The sequence below is a fragment of the Cebus imitator genome, unplaced genomic scaffold (assembly GCF_001604975.1).
Source record: "Cebus imitator isolate Cc_AM_T3 unplaced genomic scaffold, Cebus_imitator-1.0 Scaffold347, whole genome shotgun sequence".
Classification (NCBI taxonomy): Eukaryota; Metazoa; Chordata; class Mammalia; order Primates; family Cebidae; genus Cebus; species Cebus imitator.
In genome coordinates this window covers 317448-340164 of record NW_016107662.1, presented here as the reverse complement: position 1 = coordinate 340164, position 22717 = coordinate 317448, and the positions used below count along the sequence as shown (strand labels likewise).

Genomic DNA, 22717 nt, shown 5'->3' with positions numbered 1-22717 from the left:
AGTGTGTTTATTACTATTAAAATGAGCAAAGGTAAAATCAAAATGCACATGCTTTCTAGAAGTAAAAGTCCCTACTGAAGACAGGTTTCAAATGACCCCAAGTACTCCACACCTTAAAAGTCGCTCCCACAAAGCTGGAACACTGTCTGTTCCTGAGACAGTGTTCCCATTTGTGTCCCTGAGAGAGGTCCCATTTGTGTCTCTGAGACACCGGCAAGTCAGGCCCATGTCTGAGATGAGACCGATGATTTCAATTGTAAAATGTCTAAATTGTCAGCAGCTTCAGGCTGCATTTTGGAGCTTGTCCACTTTAACAGGTTGATGAAAATGGCGCACAAGACTCATGCCTCGGAAATAGGGTTTTCTCCTTTACTTTTAGCAGATATTGTGCAACCCTATACTTAAACTTCTTCATGCCTCGACTTTCACATTCGTGATAAAAGCTCCACTGAGTGACATTTCCGGGAAATCACAGTCCTGGTCACTGCCCTGCAGAGCTCTGAAGCTGTTCATAATCAGGCCAGGTAGAAGATTTCTCTCAAAAGCAGTTGAGCACTCGCTCTGGCCTGAGAAAAAAGAGGGCTGTGGCATAATGAACAGTGTCTCGGATATCAGGACAGTTTCCATAGCAGTTTAGGAGAGGGCAGCGCCCTGGGCTGCAGAAGACGCAATGCTCTGGAAAGAACCCTGGGTGCGGGTGAAAGAGAAAGTCGAGTAGGACAGCACCAATCGGGTGAGGACAATCCGCCCGATTTGGGCAAAGGTATCTACGTAGGGTAATGCCCTCCTCAGTACATAGCCCAGACCTTCCCTTCACGTCCACATCTGTACTCACTATCCTTGGCAAAGAGTAGGCATGGATTCAGAGCCCAGCGGTACTCTGGACACCAAGAAGTCAACACCGATCTGCCCCTCCCTCCAGGGCTATGCACTCCAGATCCCGGGACATGCTGGGATTATAGTTCTAAAGCATACCGACAAACTCTCTGAGAACAGTTAATGGACTAGAGCTTCCAGCATACTACTAGGTGGGGCGCGGACCACTCTGCCCTTCTTTCCAGGACTGAGCAAAGCCCTGGGGCCTGCTGCATGCTGGAATTGTAGTCCTGTAGCTGTTTGACCAAAGGGCTGGGAGTGTTTATAAGCATACATCTCCCAGCAAGCCTAGGGAGGCGCACCAGCCACATCTCTTCCCCGGTGCATACTGGGATTGTAGTCCTTCGGCCCTCTAACAAAAGGTCTTGGGGGGGAGGGGGAGGTGGGTCTTTATAAAACTACATCTCCCAGCAAGCAGAAGGAGGAGCTCACAGCCCTGCCTCTTCCTAATGTAATGCACACTGTTCCTGAGCCGGTGTATTCTGGGATTGTACTCCTGCAGCCTGGTGATAAAAAGGCTGGGAGTGTTTATGAGACTACATCTCCCACCAAGCCAAGCGAGGTGCGCACAGCTCTGCCTCTTCCTCCAGTGACGTGAACTCTCCCTGAGTCCGGTGCATACTAGGATTGTAGTACTACAGTCCTGTGATCAAAGGGCTGGGAGTTTTCAAGAAACTGCGTTTACCAGCAAGACCAGTGAGGCGCGCACAGCCTCGCTCCTTTTTCAAGTGACTAGAAAACTGTTCCAGAGCCCCATGCATGCTGGGTTTATAGTCCTGCAGCTCCGTGACTAAAGGGGAAGGGAGAGGCCATGAGACTACATCTCCCAGCAAGCCCAGCAAGGCGCACAAAGCCCTGCCTCTTTTTCCAGTGATTGGCGCACTGTCCCTGGGCAGGGTGCATGCTGGGATTGTAGTCCTGGAACTCTGACCAAAAAGCTGAGAGTGTTAATAAGACTACATCTCCCAAAAAGCATAGTGAGAAGTGCATAGCCCTTTTCCTCCAGTGACACGCACTGTCCCTTACACTGGTGTTCCAGTCGTATGACAAAAGGGCTGGGAGTGTTTATGAGAATACATTTCCCAGCAAGCCCAAGGAGGTGTACACAGCCCCGCCTCTTCCTCCATTGACATGCATTGTCCCTGAGCCCGGTGTATGTTGGCATTGTGGTGCTGCAGCCCTGTGACCAAAGGGCTGGAAGTGTTTATGAGACTACATCTCCCAGCAAGCAAAGCGAGGCATGCACAGCCCCGCCTCTTCCTCCAGTGACACGGCCTTGTCCCTGTGTCCGCTGCATGCTGGGACTGTAGTCCTGAAGCTCTGTGACCAAAGGGCTGGGAGTGTTCATGAAACTACATCTCACAGAAACCCCAAGGAGCTGCACACAGCCCTGCCTCTTCCTCCAGTGACCCACACTGTCCCTGAGTCCCGCGCATGTTGGGATTGTAGTCCTTCAGTCCTGCGACCAAAGGGCTGGGAATGTTTATGACAATACATCTCCCAGCAATCCCAGTAAGTCTTTCAGTGAGGCGCAATGTTTCTGAGCCTGGTGCCGGCTGGGATTGTAGTCCTGAAGCCCTGTGACCAAAGGAATGGGATTGTAGTCCTGAAGCCCTGTGACCAAAGTACTGGGTGACTACGTCTCCCAAAGCGAGGCATGCACAGCCCCGCCTCTTCCTCCAGTGAGGGGGCACTGTTCCTGAGCCGGGTGCATGCTGGAAGTGTAGTCCTGCAGTCCTGTGAGCAGTGTTTATGAGCATACATAACCCAGCAAGCCCAGCGAGGCGCACACAGCCCCACCTCTTTCTCCAGTGACACGCACTGTCCTGTGCCTGTAGCATGCTGGGATTGTAGTCCTCCAGCACTGTGATCAAAAGTCTGGGAGTGTTCTCTTGAGACTACATCTCCCTGAAAGCCGAGCGAGGTGTGCACAGCCTTGCGTTTTCCTCCAGTTATCCGCACGACCACTGAGCCCGGTGCACGCTGGGATTGTAGTCCTTTAGCCCCTTAATAAAAGGGCTGGGAGTGTTTGAGAATACATCTCCCAGCAAGCCCAGCGAGTCGCAAACAACCCAGCCTCTTCCTCCAGTGACGCACAATGTCCCTGAGCCCGGGGCTATAGTCCTGCAGCCCCGTGACTACATCTCCCAGAAAACATAGCGAGGCGTGCACTGACCTGCCTCTTCCTCAGTGACGGGCGCTGTCCTTGAGCCGGGTGCATGCTGGGATTATAGTCCTGCAGCCCCGTGACCAGAGCTGAGAGTGTTTTTGAGAATACCTATCCCAGCAAGCCCAGCAAGGCACGCACAGCCCCGCCTCTTTCTCCAGGGACACACGCTATTCCTGATCTTGGTGCATACTGGAATTGTAGCCCTGCAGCCCTATAATGAAGGGCTAGGCGTTTTTATAAAACTACATCTCTTAGCAACCTGAAGAAGGCACGCACAGGCCTGCCTCTTTCTCCAGTCACATGCACTATTCCTGAGCCGGGTGCATGGTGGGATTGTAGTCCTGCATCCCTGTGACCAAAGGGCTTGGAGTGTTTATGAGACTGCATCTCTCAGCAAGTAAAGCGAGGCCCGCCTTTTCTTCCAGTGATGCACACTGTCCCTGAAGAAGTGTTCATGAGATTACATTTTCCAGCAAGCCCAGCAAGTCACGCATAGCCCTACCTTTTCCTCCAGCGATGAGTACTGTCCCTGATTCCAGTATACGCTGGAATTGTGGTGCTGCAGGCCCTGTGACCAAATGGCTGGGAGTGTTTATAAGACTACATCTCCCAGCAAGCCCAAGAGGTGCTTATAACCTCTCCCCTTTTCTTCCAGTGACGTGTACTGTCCGTTAACCCGGTGCATCGTGGAATCGTCCTGTAGCCCTGTGACGAAAGGGCTGGGAGTGATTATAAGACTACATCTCCCAGCAAATCTAGTGAGGTGCACACAGCCTCACCGCTTCCTCCAGTGATGCACATTGTCCTTGAACCCCGTCCCTGCTGGGATTGTAGTCCTGCAGCCCTCTGACCAAAAGACTGGGAGTGTACTCTTATAGATCTTCACTTGTCATGAGAATGTTTTTCTTTACCTCATGAACATACTTACAATAGCTTTCGTCAAGTTGATGTACTGATTACAGCATCCTGGACATGCTGAGAATAGGTTCTATTGTCTGCTTTTTATCATGTGAATTGATTACATTTTCATACTTCTTAACACATCTCATGAATTTTTAAATTGTGTGATAGGAACTACAGGACTCTGAATTCCGTTGTATATCTTTGGAAATTGTTATTATTTTAAGAGGGAGTTAATTTGAATAGATTCAAACTTCAATTCTTACATCTGCTGCAGTGACATAGCTGAAATCCTCATTCAGTTCTTCTAAACATGCATATTATATATGTATTATACATAGATATACATTTCTATATCACAAAATATAGTATTTTCTTAAGCTTTATTATAGTTATCTGTGAAAGAGTTATTCAACAAACTACTTAATTATTACTGGAAGTCAGAACCTCAGTTTTGTTCACTTTTTGGATTTTATGTAAGTGAAATTATATAATATGTACACTTTTACATCTACTTTCTTTTGTGCAACATTATATTTATAGTATTTATGCTATTGCAGATAGCTGTAGTTTGTTCATTTAAAAAATAATTTTTTTATGCGGGCTATTTCTGTGAAGAAAGTCAATGGTAGCTTAGTGAGGATAGCACTGGATCTATAAATTACTTTGGGCAGTATGACCGTTTTCACAATATTGATTCTTCCTATCCATGAGCATGGAATGTTTTTACATTTGTTTGTGTCCTCTCTTATTTCCTTGAGCAGTGGTTTGTAGTTCTTCTTAAAGAGGTCCTTCACATCCCTTGTTAGTTGTATTCCTAGGTATTTTATTCTCTTCATAGCAATTGTGAATGGGAGTTCACTCATGATTTGGCTCTCTGTTTGTCTGTTACTGTTGCATAGAAATGCTTGTGATTTTTGCACATCAATTTTGTATCCTGACACTTCTGAAGTTGCTTATCAGCTCAAGGAGATTTGGGGCTGAGATGATGGGATTTTCTAAATATAAAAGCATGTCATCTGCAAACAGAGACAATTTGACTTCCTCTCTTCCTATTTGAGTGCGTTTTATTTCTGTTTCTTGCCTGATTGCCCTGGCCAGAACTTCCAATACTATGTTGAATAGGAATGGTGCGGGATGGCATCCTTGTCTAGTGCCAGTTTTCAAAGGAAATGCTTTCATATTTTGCCCATTCATTATGATATTGACAAAGGGTTTGTCATAAATACAGCTTATTATTTTGAGATACGTTCCATCAATACCTAGTTTATTGAGAGTTTTTAGCATGTAGGGCTGTTGAATCTTTTTGAAGGCCTTTTCTGCATCTATTGAAATAATCATGTGGTTTTTGTCATTGGTTCTGCTTATGTGATTGATTTCATTTATTGATTTGCATATGTTGAAACAGGTTTGTATCCCAGAGATAAAGCAGACTTGATCGTGATGGATAAGCTTTTTGATTTGCTGCTGGATTCTGTTTGCTAGGATTTCATTGAGGATTTTTGCATCAACGTTTATCAGGGATATTGGCCTGAAATTTTTGTGGTTGTTGTTGTGTCTCTGTTATGTTTTGGTATCAGGATGATGCTGGCCTCATAAAATGAGTTAGACAGGGAGTCCCTCTTTTTCTATTGTTTGGAATAGTTTCAGAAGGAATGGTACCAGCTCCTCTTTGTACCTCTGGTAGAATTCAGCTGTGAACCCATCTGGTCCTGGACTGTTTCCTGTTGGCAGGCTATTAATTACTGCCTCAATTTTAAAACTTGTTTTTGGTCTATTCAGGGATTTGACTTCTTCCTGGGTTAGACTTGGGAGGGTTTATGTGTCCAGGAATTTATCCATTTCTTCTAGATTTTCTGGTTGATTTGCATAGAGGTGTTTATAGACCAATGGAACAGAACAGAGGACTCAGAAATAACACCACACATCTACAAATATCTAATCTTTGACAAACCAGACATAAACAAGCTATGGGGAAAGGATTCCCTATTTATAAATGTGTTCAAAAAACTAGCTAGCCATTTGCAGAAAACTGAAACTGGACCCCTTTCTTACACCTTATACAAAAATTAACTCAAGATGGATTAAAGACTTAAATCTAAGATCTAAAATTATTAAAACCCTAGAAGGAAACCTAGTCAGTACCATTAAAGACATAGGCATGGGCAAATACTTTATGACTAACCACCAAAAGCAATGGCAACAAAAGTCAAAATTGACAAATGAGATCTAAGGAAACTAAAGAGTTTCTGCATAAAAAAAAAAAAAAAAGCAGCTCTCATCAGAGTGAACAGGCAACCTACGGAATGGGAGAAAAATTTTACATTCTATCCATCTGACAAAGGGCTAATATCCAGAATCTAGAAAGAACTTAAATTCACAAGAAAAAAACAGCCCCGTAAAAAAGTGCACCAAGACACTTCTCAAAAGAAGACATCTATGCAGCTAACAAACATAGAAAAAAAAAAAGATTATTATCACTGGTCATTAGAGAAATGCAAATCAAAGCCACAATGAGATACCATCTCATGTCTGTTAGAATGGCAAAAGTCAGGAAACAACAGATCCTGGAGAGGATAGGAACACTTTTACACTGTTGGTGGGAGTATAAATTAGTTCAACCATTGTGGTAGACAGTGTAGCAATTTCTCAAGGATCTAGAACCAGAAATACCATTTGACCCACCAAGTCCATTACTGCGTATATACCCAAAGAACATTAAATTATTCTTCCATAAAATATGTGCACATATATGTTTATTGTGGCACTGTTCACAATAGTAAAGACATGGAACCAACCCAAAGCCCATCAAAGATAAGCTGGTTACAGAAAATGTGGCACATATACACCATGGAATACTATGCAGCTATAAAAAAGGATGAGTTTATGTCTTTTGCAGAGACATGGATGAAGCAAGAGACCATCATTCTTAGCAAACTAACCCAAGAACAGAAAACAAACACACATGTTCTCACTCCTAAGTGAGAGTTGAACAATGAGAACACATGGGCACAGGGAGGGGAACATCACACACCAGGGCCTGCAGGAGGGGATGGGGGCTAAGGGAGAGAGACTATTAGGAAAAATACCTAATGTAGATGACAGGTTGATGGGTGCAGCAAACCACCGTGGCATGTGTATACCTGTGTAGCAAACCTGCACATTCTGCCCATGTACCCCAGAACTTAAAGTATAATTAAAAAAATTATTTTTCACATTGTGGTAAAGTATACATAAAATTAATCATTTTAGCTATTTTAGGTGTGCAGCTCAGAAAAAATAAGTACAACCACATTGTATTACAACTATCATTCTCATTCATAAGGACATTCTTTCAACTTGCAAAACCAAAACTCTATACCCATTAAATAATAGCTCCCTGTTACCCTTCCTCCAGCTCCTAGGAACAACTCTTCTACCTGGGTTTCTAGAATTTAACTACTCCAAGTATCTCATAAGTGGAATTATACAGTATTTGTCCTTTTATGACTAGCTTATGCCACTTTGCACAATTTTCTTAAGGTTCATACATGATATACCATGTGTCAGAATTTCCTTATTTTACTTAACTAAATAATATTCCACTATATGTATAAATCACGTTTTTTCTATTTATTCGTTGATGATAATTCAAATAACACTTGGGTTTCTTCTACCTTTTGGGTGATGTAAGTAATGCTGCAATAAATCTAGGTGTACGTGTATTATTTTGAGTCTTCGCTTTCATATCTTTTACTACACACCCAGATGTAAAATTGCTGGGTCATATGGTAATTTTATGTGTAAATTTTTTTAGTAACTACTCTGCTGTTTATTTTATAGCAGCTGCAGAATTTTACACTTCCACCAACTGTGTACAAATGTTCTAATTGCTCCACATCCTCACCAACACTTGTGATTTTGTTGTTTGTTTGCTTGTTTTTCCTTTTGGTAGTAGCTACGCTGATGGGTATTAGTGATATGTCATTTGGGATTACATTTGAATTTCACTAAAGATTAGTTTTGTTGAGCATCTTTTCATGTGCTTATTAGCCACTTTACATAATTTTTAGAGAAATGTCTGTTTAAGTTTTTTGCACATATTTTAAACAAGTAGTTTGTTTTATTGTTGCTGAATTGTTCTTCGTATATTCTGGATAAAGTCCTATTTGTCTATTTTTGTTTGTTTGTTTCTTGTGTTTTGGGTATCTGTTAAAAAAAATCACTGCCAAATCCAATGTTGTAACATGTTTTATCTATATTGTATTCTAAGAATTTTGTAGTATTAGCTCTTATGTTTAGGTCTCCAATCCATTCAGTTAATTTTTTCTTAGGGTCCAGCTTCATTCTTTTACATGTGGGTACCCAAATTCCCCATCACAAATTGTTGTAAAGACAGTTCTTTTCCCATAAAAATCATTTGACCATATATATGAGGGTTTATTTATATTGGCTTTCCATGTTATTCCATTAGCCTATTTGTAGTATACTATTTTAGAATTTTATAGTTCTGAAATCAGTAAGTGTGACTTCTCTAACTTTGGTATTATTTTTTCAAAATTATTTTTGCAATTTAGGGTCCCTTGAGATTCCACATAAACTTAAAAATGGATTTATTTTTAATGTCTACGCTAAGTCATTGGAATTTTACTTTTTGGTTACTTTCTAAGTACTTTATTATTTTTATGCTATTGCTAATTAAGTTATTTTTATAGTTTTCTTCTCAGATTATTTATATTACTGTATAAAAATACAATTTATTTTTCTATGTTGATTTTGTATGCTACTACTCTGCCAAGTTTGTTAGTTGTAGTAGTTTTTGTGTGGAATTTTTAAAATTTTCTACATATAAGGATATATTTTCTGTACATATTTTGATGCAGTTTATTTATTTCTCTTTTTTAATTTTTCTGACTGGAACTTCTAATACTGTGTTGAATAAAAGTGGCAAGAGCAGACATTCTTGCTTTCCCTCTGAGCTTAGAAAAAAGGCTTTCGGTCTTTTCCTCTGGAATATGTTGTTTGCTGTGGGTTTTTATATGTGAATTTTACAAAGATGGTTTCCTTTTATTTCTTTTTAACACAATAAATACCTAATTTATTATAAAAATATTTTGAATTTTGTAAAATACTTTTTCTGTGTTAATGAGATTTAAAAAAAATTGTTAATGTGGTATATACATTGATTAATTTTCATATGCTAAAACTTTTGTTAAGAAAGGCCAGCTAAGTGAAGCAGTGGGAATGGAGAAGTGATAAAGAAATCTGTAACTGGTTGCAATCAATTTGTTGTAAATACCACTGCACAGAAACCAGTCATATGCTAAAACTTTCTTGCATTCCAATAATAAATTCTCTTTGGTCATTGGGGTGTAATCTTGCTAGTATGCTGCTGAATGTGGTTAGCTAGGATTTGGCTGAGTAGTTTTGCATATGTGTTCATAAGGGATCTTGGTTGTGGGTTTCTATAGTGTCTTTGGCTTTGGTATTAGGTAATGCTGGCATCATGGAATAAGCTTGGAGCTGTTCTTTTCAGTTTTTTGGTAGAGTTTGGAAAGAATTTTTGTTCTATAAATGCTTCATATAATTTACTAGTGAAGCCAACAAAACAAGGGCTTTTCTTCATCAAGGAGTTTTTAATGACTGATTCCATTTCCTTAATAGTCGTAGGTATATTCAGATTTTGTATTACTTTGTGATCAAGTCTTATATATGTAGAAATCTGCCCATTTAATCTAGATTTTCCAATTTATGGTCCTCTCATACTCATAGTACACTTTAAAAAACATTCTAATCCTTTAGAATTAATATTAATATCTCATTTTTATTTCTCTTTTTAGTATGTAAATACTCTGATTTTTTTAGCATAGCTGAGGGTTTGCCAATTGTTAATTCTTTTTCTGAAGAACTCAGAACTAGCTTTTGGTTTCTTGGTATTCTGTTGTTTGCATAATCTCTATTTCATTTATCTCTGCTAACATCTTTATTATTTACTTTTTTCTCTTTGCTTTGCATCTAATTTGGTATTATTTTTCTGAATTGCTAGGTGACAAAGTTATTATTAAGATCTTCATATTTTTTAAATGTTTTTTAGCTGCAGAATTTTTATCTTAGCACTGTTTTTTACTGTTTCCCATAACTTTTGATATGTTGTGTTTTCATTTTTCTTCTACTGTAAGTATTTTCCTACTTCCCTTGTGATTTCTTCTTTTACTTATTGGTTGTTTAAGAGTATGTTGTTTAATTTACACAAGTTTGCAAATTTCCTAGCTTTTCTTCTGTTGCTGATTTAATTTTAGATCTAATATACAACCCATCCTGAAGAATTCCACATATGCATTTGAGAAGAGTGTGTACTCTCTTGCTGTTGGAGTGTCTTGTATATATCTGTAATCAGTTTGGTTTATTGTGTTAGGCTCTCTAATTTGTCATCTATCTCGTTATTCTATTCATTACTCTGAGTGGAGTATTAACATCTTCAACTATTATTTTAGAACTGTCTATTTGTCCCTTTAATTCTATCAACTTACCCTTTCTATATCTTAATGTTTTGTTATTAGGTATGTAATTGTTTAAAATATTTCTATCTTCTTGCCAAATGAACATTTTATGAGTATATAATGTCTTATTTTCTCTTGTAACTTTTTAATGTATTTTGTCTGCTATTAATATAGTCATCCCCAGTCTCTTTTTATACTATTTGTATAAAATATTTATTGTCTTTCTTTTTTTTATAACCCTCAAGTTTTGAAGAACGCTAACAGCAGAATTACTTCATTTAAAAAGAAGAGAAAACTTAAATTAATAGCTTGAGATGTTTGTAAAAGCATTTACATTGAAACAAACTACCCAGTCCACCAGAAACAAAGATATCAGTTGGTCCTAAAAATAATCATACTGAAAAGCTCTAGGAGGAAAAGCTGCTGGAAATTAGGACTCTGGTAATACTCCTAATAATAGAAGGAAATGGGGATCTAGAAGGAAATGGGGATGCTCAGAGTCATGCTTAGCAAAAGACCAGGAAACCCTAAGCTCTCACCTCTGTATTTGAAACTCTGCACAAGTAGAATGTAGAAGCACAAGGGGAGTTGTAAGTTCATGCTGATTGGTAAAGGCATGCTCCAACACGTATACATAGATCCCAGGTGAAAAAATCAGAAATTTATTTTTTGTAAGGGTTAAAAAATCTAGAGTCTTACTTTCCAGTTAAGGTTTAGTAAAAATATTTGGGGAAAGAAAAGAAATAAGAAAACAAAAAATAAATAAATTTAAAAAAATAAAAAATATTTGGGAAGATTTGCATTGAACAATTCATCCTGAGGCCAATGAAATCTTGATTTTGACTTTTAAAGCCTTCAGTAAAGGATTAGCCTCCACCTAGAGATGTTCTTTGGACTTTTGGACCCATAGCCATCCTGACACTACTACTGGTCACACTGATTTTAGAGTCAGCTAAGAGCTTGCCACAGAACTCCTGTCAAACTAAGTTTGAGCCAATCTGGAAACACTTAGGTCTTCCTCTATGAACTGGGATTTCTCCTGTTTTTCTACCACCTAGAGATGAATCTGTATTTGTAAATATTTAGGTAAATCAGAAGCATAAGTGAGGTAAGGAATCCTAGAAACAGCCCCTAGCATAGCTGGATTCTTAATTATTTCTCATCCCACTTTATGAGATCAATGATGTTGACCCAGAGAGATAACCTTAGATGGAATCTCTCAGGAGCAATTAGAAAAGTGTACTTCTAGAGAAGCTGGCAGGACAGGGCAGGAGTCCCAGTGAGAATCAAAACTCTGTCCAAATTTTCAAGTCTAGCTGTGTGTGGCTAGATGAATTCAGGAAAGAGTCCAGATCCCTGTAACGGATTATTAAGAAAGGATCTATGTTTATCAGAACACTAGGGTGGGTATTTATCCATCACCTTCTGAGTCAGATTTTCAGGGTTAAGTCTGTGGTAGGGCTGCAGAGCAATGCTTGCCTGTGAAAGTCTCTGATCAAGTGTAACATACATGACTCTGGCACAGGGAGAAATCTATTTGACCAAAAATCACAAATGTGTGGGTGTGAAAGTCTGTGCTCTTCCCCAGCACAGCACCACTGATGAATAATTGTTTGAGAATTATGCATAAATCGACCTTCATTATTTTAAATTTAGTAAATGTTGAAATAGAAACAAACATTTTTATCTAATTTCAAATTGAATAAGAGCATTGGCAACTTCCAGGAAAATGTCACAGGAGAAAAGTCTGGGGCATTGCCCATTCCCAGAAACCTAGAAAATCCTGATACCACCTGTAGAATTAACCTTATCAACACTTAATTTTTTTGCCATATATATTTATATTTATGAAAAATATAATTTCGTTGGACCTTTATTTTGTTATATGCCATGAAAAATGAATCATTTTTGTGATAAGAGCATCACATTTTTACACCTCAAGTATTAATGATGCCATTCTTCATGTAGCTTCTATTCCGTACTAAATTATTGCTATGGCCTGAATGTTTAGGTCTCCTTTCAAATTCATATGTGGAAAGTATTAGGCATGTGGCTTTTGAGGGAGTGATTAAGCCAAGAGTGCTTCATCTTCATAAATGGAATAAGTGCCTTTTCAAAGGAGGTTAAAGGGAATGTGGAATGCCCTTGTCCCTTGCGTTATGTACCAGCTATGGGGAACAGGGCTCTCACCAAACACCAGATTTGCTGCTGCTTTGACCTTGCACTTTCAGCCTCCAGAACTGTGAAAAATATATTTCTGTTGTTAATTCTTTACTCTGTCTAAAATATTTTGTTACAGCAGCCTGGATGCACCATGACACTTTCTTAGGCCCTTTGGTCTATTTCTGAATTTTTAGTTTCAGTGAACTACGAGTTTTTTTTAATCAATCAAGGTTTTTCACAGGGCTGGTGAGGCTTTTTTTTTTGTTTTTTGGTTATTCTTATTTGTGTTTTCATCTATACAATATCTAATAGTAACATGCCTACTTCCAATATCTAATGGTATCTGTATTGAAACAAAATCGAATTTATAACATACTTTAAGGACAATTTATGTTGATAATATTGAGTTTTTTTGCCTAAGAATATGATACAAATTTTCTATTTGCTTGTGTCTACATTCATATATTTTATAAACTTCCTATGGTTTTCTCATATTCTGTACACATTTTTGTAATATTTTTTCCTAGTTTATTTATTATTCTAAAAAGTAATTTGAGACACAATGAAATTGTGAAGTGTTTATTTGAGTAAGAGCAATTGATAAATCATAGAACATGAAGAAGCAAGTATCCAATGGAAAAATGGAGAAACAAAGAAATCATTTGATTGCTGGTAGTACAAAATTGTTTTATTGTTTCTTGTTTGGTTGGTTTTTTTTTTTTTTTAAACTTGTAGGACAGTTCCTATTTATATAAGGTTGCTGGCTACTCCTGATTAGTTGAGCTTCATTTCTGTTTTTTAAATAGGCAGCTACAAGAAATAATTTAAGTTTTGCTTACATTTGCAAATCATGCAAGGTTGAGATCACTTATGAGACCTAACTGATTTTGTCTGCTCAGAAATTCTTGAGACCTGATCTCCATTTTAATTTAACAAATTTTCTGTGCTTTTCTTTTCCATCCAAACTGTAACTTATACATTACTTTGTTGTACATATGTAGGCTCATGTCGTTTATGCTTTGAAGACATGTCCTGCTTTCAAACTCATTTGTATTGTGTTATTATTGTATTTGTCCCATTTATTGGAATGGTAACCTGCTATTTCCCAAACTACGAGAGCTATGAGTTCTGGGGAGATCAGAGTAAAGATGAAGCAGAAGTGAAAACAGCTCTCCAACCCACACATGCAGTAAAAACAAACTTCACATGGATATAATGAGTAATTATCTAAAATTTAAAATACCTGAAAACATTAATGGCTATCTCATTACTAAGTAATATAAAAAAAAACAAGACAAGAAACCCAAATACTTTTATCTTCTAAATAGAAATGAAGCTATTTATATGATAAAATAGTCCAAAATTTAAGGTAAAATGCCAATAGAAAATATTTTAAAGAAAATTATATGTAAAAATGACAATGTCTGTATTAGATTTAATATTCTACAATAAAATAAGTTGAAACCTACAAAATGGAAGAAGGATTAAAATTAGGCAGATACTATGAGGCTGGTGAAGAACAAATACACATATCAATAAGCATTTAATGTATTGTGTCTTAGATTTGATATTAAATAATAAAAAGTAAACAAACCAATAGCATGGTAATTGCACCTTGATTGCATCAAACTGAAAAGACACAAACATTTCTCCATTCGAAGGTGTATTTATGGATTGGACTCATGCTGCATTCAAGCACTTTGGCCAGGACCCAACACTCACTGCCAAGATGAAAATCAGCAGGCTAGAAGCTTGCTTTTAAGATGTTCCCCAGCCTGTGACCAAGACACTTTGTCCTGGCTGTTCTTCAACTCTGACATACGTTGTGCTGATATAAATGCAAACCCAGCTCTATGCCTACCAAGCATCTATATGGCTAGCGCTGAAAATTGAGCATTTAGGCATTAGGCAAGAGGTCTTCCCAGGTTTCCAACCAGACTTTCTAGAATTTCCCAAAAATACTGACTTTGTCTTTTTCAGACCCCATCTCCCAAAGAGAATCAGAGAGGGGTTCTGGAAGCCATTCAGAATCTCCAGCCTACTGCCTGGTAACAATGGACTTGATACAAAGAGGCAACCTACTGACCTCAAAGACACCAGCTCAGATACTAGGCATTGAATTCCTGATCCCCATGAAAGACCTCATCTGAGTCACATCAAAGTACACACTCTTCTTCAGAGTTCACCTTCCAGACATGTTCCAAAACAGCCTGTCAAAACTGTCTTGAGATGAACAAAATGTGATGAAGCTTCAGGTTCAGAATGCCTGCCTCATTTCTCTCTCCTGAAAAGTCTGCACCTGATGATTAGAGCTCTCACAGCTTAGGGAGATTAGCCTGTTAGCAGGCATCCCCTAACAGGACTTCCTGACCCTTTCTTCCTCTGAGAAGAGTGCCCAGGAATAATAGGGAACACATGGCCTCAACTCTCACATCAGTTGGTTGACAGATGAACTGATATCTGAGGAGGAAAAATATGCAGGGAACAGCCTGTGTTCTGTGAATCCGTTTCCCCAGCTATGATGCCTGTGCAAATGGAGGGAGGATCCCCAAATAATACTGGATGGTAGACAGACACTGCCTAATACAATTAAGTAAATTTAAGGTGACTTTAGGAGAACTTACCATATGTCATATACAAAATTATAATGAACTTTATTTAAAAACAGTTATAATCTGAAAGGGCATTAAAATATAATTTTAATAGGAAGCTGCGAAAATTATTTGCACTTTCTATGTAAATGATTGAGTTTTGGGTAATAATCTGAAGGCCATGGGCTTGAAAAAATATCTGCTACTTAATTTCATAAGAAATTTACCTGCAAATGTTTGCCATTTTTGCTCTCATTATATGAAATTTTTTTCTGGCAAAGAGCATTTCTATGAAAAAAACAGTAGAAATTTTACCAATTTTGGTCATTAAAACAATAAAATTGTTTAATTTGTTATTATTAACCAAATGCTCCTACAGATAACACGTAGCACTAATGCTTTTTCTTTTTTTTGCCTTAGGTCAATTGCCTTTAATTTTATTCATCAAATTGTATTTACTGTAGGTAAATAGACATTGCAGTTGTCATGTGCCCTATGGATTTGTGTTTTGTTAGAAATATGAATTCTCAGTTAAAACTCAGACCTATTAAATACAAATCTAGATTTTAAATAATACTTTGAGGTAACTTATATGCACATTAATGATTGCTAAGTGTTGTAATTTTATTCCTAAAAGGGGAAAAGTTTATATGAGTGTATTCATTTGTCAAAAACGTACAGTTCAGATTGTACGTTGCAATGAATATACATTTTATTCAAAATACCTAAAATCTTATAAAACCGAGGGGAATGGCTGAAAGTATAAATGAAACAAAAATGACACATGACTAGTAGCTATTGAAGCTGGGTGATGGGTCTGCTATACTTTTTTTTGTATTTTGTGTATTTTTTAACATTCTGTAATAAAACACTTGTACAGGCCGGGTGTGGTGGCACACACCTGTAAACCCAGCACTTTGGGAGGTTGAGGTGGGGGCGATAGTCAAACCCCATCTCTACTAAAAATACAAAAATTAGCCAGGGTGTAGTGGTGGGCACCTGTAATCCCAGCTACTCAGGAGGCTGAGACGGGAATTTCTTGAACCCAGGAGGCAGAAATTGCAGTGAGCTGAGATCACGCTACTGCACTGACTCCAGCCTGGGCAACAGAGCAAGACTCCGTCTCCAAAAAAAAAAAGACCAAGTTGATCTACACTTGGCTTTTAAGATCTTTGTTACCTTTGGGAAGAAAAAGAAAGTGTCAGGGGCACGAACAAGTCTAATTCGATTTCTTGGTTACACAAGTGTATTTATTTTGTAATAATTCATCAAGTGTTCCATAAATGTTTTGTGCATATATTTCTGTATACATGTTATATATCAATAAAAATTTAAATAGTACATAAGTGCATAATAATCCTAAATTAATATTTTAGAATAATAGTAATGTTTTATTTTAAAGTGGAACATATTTGCTCAGGACATCATCAGGTGTATATTAATGTTCCAAGTTATTTATTTATGTTTTAACCTTTGGGTGAGCCAGCTAGGTCTTTTAATTTTTACCTCATTCCAGTAAATAACATGGTTTTAACTCTTTGGAATGCAGCTTTGTTTTCAGCAAGGTTCTCCCCTGAGAATGATGCTCCCCAGGCCAGGACACACACACAGCACCTGTGCACAGGATGCACTGAGCACACACGAAACTGGGTGAATCAGAAACAGAACGAGTAGCAGAGGTTGGGTCTGCAAAGAATATTTAGTAGGAAATGCAGGTAAGACTGTAAAGTCACAATTCAGCAGCAAACGTTTTTACATTCATTTGAGAAATAATTTATAACAAAAGCTGCTGGTTAAAACCATGGTTTTGTGGCTTGGTTACACATTATAATCACCTGGAAAACTTTAAACCATCTTGTTTTTTTGGATCTAACTCCAAGGATTTTGATCTAATTGCTCTGTCACAACTTGGGCTTAAGGGATTTTGAAAGTTTCCCTTCCCGAAAGTGATTCTCATGCACCAGGGGTAAGAAGCACTGGATGGGGTGAGGGGTGCTTTAGCTGTCAGGGATTTCCATGTATGCTTCAGGATTTGCCCTATCGCAACCTTGGAGATTGGGGTTTTATAAAACATTCTTGCCCTGTTAAAAATTAAAAAGATGACTTTAAGACATACTTAGCTGTTTGGCTATATTGCAGAAAAAGAAAATGCCTTCTCCAGAGATCAGTTTTCTGAGTTGGGGTTTTGCTCTGTCAGCCAGGCTGGAGTGCGTGGTGTGATCATGGCTCACTGCAGCCTTGACCTCCCATGCTCAAGTGCTCCTCCAGCTGCAGCCTTCTGAGTAGCCTGAGGACTGAAGGCATGCACCACCAGGCCTGGCTAATTAAAAAAAAAATTTTTTTTTGTAGAAATTGGTCTCACTATGTTGCCAGGGCTGGTCCCAAACTCCTGGCCTTAAGCAATCCTCTCACCTCAGCCTCCCCAATAGCTCAAACTACAGGCACAGGCCACCATGCCTGGTGTCTTTATTAAAATGTAGGTAGTAGAAAATTTAAAATTCATACGTGCCTCCCATATTATTTCTTAGAGAATTGTCTCCCTTTTGAAATCTCAGGCTGCCTGCTCTAAATGCAGGTTGCCAAGAAAGTAATAAAATTTGAAACTGGAAAATAACTGTCATCATACTGCTTGTATTTATGAATAACACATATGTAGAATTCATAAATAAAGATAACCTTACATGCAAATGTAAATGCAAATCTTTTACAGGCAGGGACAGTTTCCAGTGCGCAGAGCAAGCCCTGCCAGAAGATAATCCAGGAAAAACCTATAATTCTTGCTTTATTCAACCCAGTGTCAAATCACATCTGTCACTCATGGCCTGAGGGGGCGAGGCAGGGCACTGAACTATATCTAATCATGGGTGCTGGAGTGAGAACTATCTAATCAGGTGCACAACAGGAGAAGAGGGGGTAGCTTTTTGGATCTGGGGGGTCCTTCATCTGTCACTCCAGCAGAGCTCAGGACACTAGAGCCACTTCAATTCAATTGCCTATTTTTTAGTTATTGTAACACTCCAAAAGATAACTAGTTTTCTCCTGCATTTTCCAAATGCGTGGCAAGCAGTGCCTCAAATCTACCACCTGTTACCCCAGCCAAACTCTGGCTTGCAGTCAGATTTTAAATTTCCAGTTCTTTCCTGATATGCACCAACATCAACTATCCCTTTGTCATTGATAACATGATCAACTGTTCTTTATCATACATTTCAGACACAGTATTTTAATTCATCATTATTTCAAAGAGCAGTGGATGGCACTTTTAAAAAAAGATATTTTTATTTGTGAACATTTTACAGGAGATGAAAGCAAAGAATGATCCCCTGACATTCCACTGTTAAAAAACAAAAGAAAGAAAAAGAATAAAACAAAACAGAAAACCTTCGTGTGTCTTCCTTTAATCTTCAGTTGGCACAGACACCTCCTCAGAATGTCTTTGGATTGAGGTTTTACTTTGGAAAGTTCACAGGGCAATACATCCTCAGCTATCCTGTGTTATTTTCCTGGTTTTGAGTTTTAAAACTGAGGATTTCCCAAGATGCCAACGGTGGTCATTCCTCCTGAAGTGCCTGCTAAATTTCATCCCTTCGGCCATCTCCTCTCAGGAAACAGCCCAAGGTATAGGAATGCAGCCTCTTTGTGGATCGGTTCAATGCATTTTGCCTGGAAGCAATCTTCAGGTATACCCTTCCTCTAAAAGCAAACCCATTAGGACATTAAGATTTTCTTACCCTAACTCTTATTTTCCGTTCCTTAGAGACACATTGCTAGCCAGGCAATTGAATGCTGGTATTGAGGAAAACATTTTCTTAGATTGGTGAAGGGAGATAAAATATTTCTTTTTTTAAAAAATTTATTTTTTTAATTTATTTTTTTTTAAGGTGGGGTTTCACCATCATGGCCAGGCTGGTCTTGAACTCCTGACCTCAGGTGATCCACCCACCTCAGTCTCCCAAAATGCTAGGATTACAGGTGTGAGCCACAGCGCCCAGCCGAAAATATTTCAAAGGACAAGAAAAATGCAATTCCATGAGAGAGTGCAAAAAGCTGCAAAGCAAAATGCAACTCAGCGACACAGCGGAGAACAGCAGAGTGGCTCTTGGTTAAACGGACATTACCCACTTCACCAAGCCAAATGGGAGCAGGGAAAATGTTCCAAGTGATAGAATGTCTTGACTTGACAGTTGAGTCAGATATGCCTGTGTTTCAATCAGCATTGTCACCTCCTAATTTTGTCACCTTAAAACAAATTTTGTACTTAACTTCAGTTTTTAATTAACTGTAAATTACATTTTATCAGTAGAGCTTGAAAAGTAAGATAATATTTACAAAGTACATTAAGTTGATGAATTTTGAAAAAAAGTAAGTAGTAATATATTCTATTTGTTAAAAATTCTTACTTACCTATTTCTTTAGCAGAATGAGTGCAGTAAGTTTTCCAGGTTTGTTTTGTTTGTTGAGAGGTGATTTCAAGCAGAATCTAAGAGCTTAGTGTTGAAAATGCCACCAGGCGTAAAGATAGAGAGAGCCTCTTTCCACTATGGTGGTAGAAAATGAATACATATCCACAAGCACATGCAGTAGAGTAATTGTCAAATTATATAAATTTATCACAATATCAGTTGTTCTTTTTTTCAAAATAGAGAACTTGTGAAAGTGACTATCTCTGCTATGTATGCTGCTATCCGGATGTTTGAGGGTACTGCTAAGTTTTAGGAGCTGAGACTTGGCACCTCCTGGAAGTGTTCACATATAATTGTTTACTAAATGATTTGTTATAGAAATAATTACATTATATGTTTATTTTCAAAAGGAATACTTTGATGTTTCCTCTTGTGGTATAAAATGTAAGCCCTTTGTAATTTTCTTTCTTTTAAATCTTAGATTTGAATAATTTTTGCTAGATTCTTTAAACATGAAGAATTTTTTAAATCGAAAATTCAGTGAACGACCCTAACTGGGAAGTAGAAGTCTTAGACCATTGACTAAAAGCTCAGGCCAATCTTCAGCCTGCCAAAGTGGGTCATTGAAGGCTCAGTTAATTCTCCCTGAAGGTCTGCCCTGCAGGTGTCCCACCCAGCCTGCTCACGCCAACCATGGAAGGAGCCTTTATCACTTCGGGAAGATATAGAGCCTTGGTAATCTGGAAACTCGTAGGCAGATGCAGTTGGGGTTGAGATAGAATAAATGCTGGGAGGTTCTTTCTAGAATAAAATTGTTACTGTTCTGAGACTGTTTCTAGACTTTGTCAAATAAAACTAATTAGGACTTACAGAAGAAGTTACTTAAGAAGTATTACAACAACAACAAAAAGTACAAATGATAAGGTCTTTGAGGATCTCAAACATTAGGTGGAAAAGAGCTTTATTTCATAGGGAGGAGGAAACAAGTTTCCAAAAAAAAGTTGAAAAGGAAGCACAGGATGGAGGGTAGCAAAATCAGATCCCAGACAAGAGAATGTTTCACCTTGAAGTCAGCCTGTTCTCAGGAGAGGTATGTATAAATAGGGGTTGTAGGCTGGCTCAGGCTGTGGGTGGGTCACAGCTCAGGGGCTGGTGGGTAGAGGAGAAACAAGCAAAGTATTGTTAAGAAGTACTCTGTTTTGACCACTGAAGACTAAATTACTGACCTGGTTGTTTATTGTTAAAAGTGTCCATGTTTGTGATAGGTAAAAAAAAAAGAAAGGAGTGGGGAGCACCCTCTAAGTCATAATGAGATGCACTTTCTCTTCATTAAGCTGCTCTTGGAGAACAAAAGGGATGTGGGAATTTCTTTAATTACAGCTGTTTCCAGGACTACCATCCCCCACAATTGTTCCTTGCTCTAGACATCTCTTCCATTTGTCTGTTTGTGAGCTGTATTTTTATAATAAACTGGTAAATACAATTAGAGTTATTTGTTGAGGTTTTTTAAAATAGTCCTATAAAATTATTTAACCTGAAGAGAAGTTTATAGGAGTCTCAGATTTACAGGTAATAGCTCAAAAGTATAGATAGGCTTCTGGGACATGTGACTCACCTCTGTAGGGAGAGCGGTGATATGAGCCCTGAATTTGTGAGGTCCCTGCAAACTCCAAGTTGTGTCAGCATTGAATTTTTGGGCAACAAGTGGGTGTTGGAGAATCAGTTGATTTTAAGGAAACTTTACACATTTGGTGTCAAAAGTGTTATAAGAAGAAAGACATTGCTGGGGCCTGGGCTGGAGAGAGATTCCAAGTGTCTCAGGGAAGGTAGGCTCTGCTCTGCACACAGGCTGCTACATCATGCATTGCCCTATGATCCAGGTGTCCTCCCAGAGTGAGAAGGACTGAAGACTTTGAGGGAAGAAGTTCTGAAAACAGATGCCCTCTGCCCTCCTGCCAACCTGCATCCACCACATGGCTTTCACTCCCTCTGAATGTACCCAGTGAATGTTGATGTGGTCAAGCCCCTCCCAGGACAAGGCTTCACCATCAAGATTTTTGCTCACAGTATCTTTCCTCCTAGACTTTCCCACCAAAAACCCACACAGGTGCCTACAAGACTCCTGGCATATGCTCTACCTCAGACACTGAATCTGCAGCGGCAACCTGTTTTGTTTTGTTTTTTTAATCAACCCAGGCTTCTGTGTCACCTGATTATAATCTCATTTTCCTGCATGGACACAGAAATAAGAGCAAAGCCACACCTGGGTCAGTATCTGTAGCATGAACCAGTCTTTCCACCAGCCCTGTACTGTCTGCCACTTGTGGGTTCTTAATGGCACTTTCCCCTGTTTTGCCTTTTAGTTCCCCATGAACCCTTTTTTCACATGCACACAGTGTGCACAAGGCTACCCCTCAGTTGCCTGAATCTAACACTTACTGGAATTCAGATGTCCCATAGTTCAAGACCATGAGTCTAGACTTGGTTTTTGCAGAAGCAAACACAAATTACAAATGAGAGGCTGTAGTCTCTTATAAGACAGAGTCTCACTCTTTTGCTTAGTCTGAAGCACAGTGGCATAATCATAGCTCACTGTAACCTTAAACTCTTGGGCTTGAGCAGTCCTCCTGCCTCAGACTCTCAATTACCTGTAACTATAGGCATTCACCACTGTGCCTGGCTAACTTTATTTATTTGTTTATTTGAGACAGAGTCTTGCTCTGTGGCCCAGGCTAGAGTGCAGTGGCATGATCTTGGTTCACTGCAATCTCCACCTACCAGGTTCAAGCAATTCTCCTGCCTAGCCTCCTGAGTAGCTGAGATTACAGGCGCACACCATCTCACCTGGTAAATTTATTATTTTTTTTTATTTTTATTTTTTAGTAGAGACAGGATTTCACCATGTTGACCAGGGTGGTCTTGAACTTCTCACCTCGTTATCTACCCTCTTCAGCTTCCCAAAGTGCTAAGATTAAAGACATGTGCCACCTTGCCTGGCCAACTTTATTTTTAGTTTTTGTAGTGACAGGGTCTCACCATGTTGCTTGTACTGGACTCAAACATTTGGCTTCAAGAGATCATCCTGTCTTGGCCTACCCAAATGCTGGAATTACAGGTATGAGCCACCATGCATGG

The 22717-nt window shown here is 38.7% G+C and overlaps 1 pseudogene across 1 annotated transcript; it reads right to left on the bottom strand.

Annotated features, from left to right (window-relative positions):
• Window positions 1-13151: 13151 nt before the first annotated feature.
• LOC108287544 lies at window positions 13152-22332 on the bottom strand (annotated as a pseudogene). The gene is made up of 4 exons (XR_001818375.1): window positions 19584-22332; window positions 16686-16809; window positions 15407-15467; window positions 13152-15104 (listed from the first exon to the last, which is right to left on the bottom strand). The product of XR_001818375.1 is annotated as an uncharacterized LOC108287544 (transcript).
• Window positions 22333-22717: the final 385 nt, after the last annotated feature.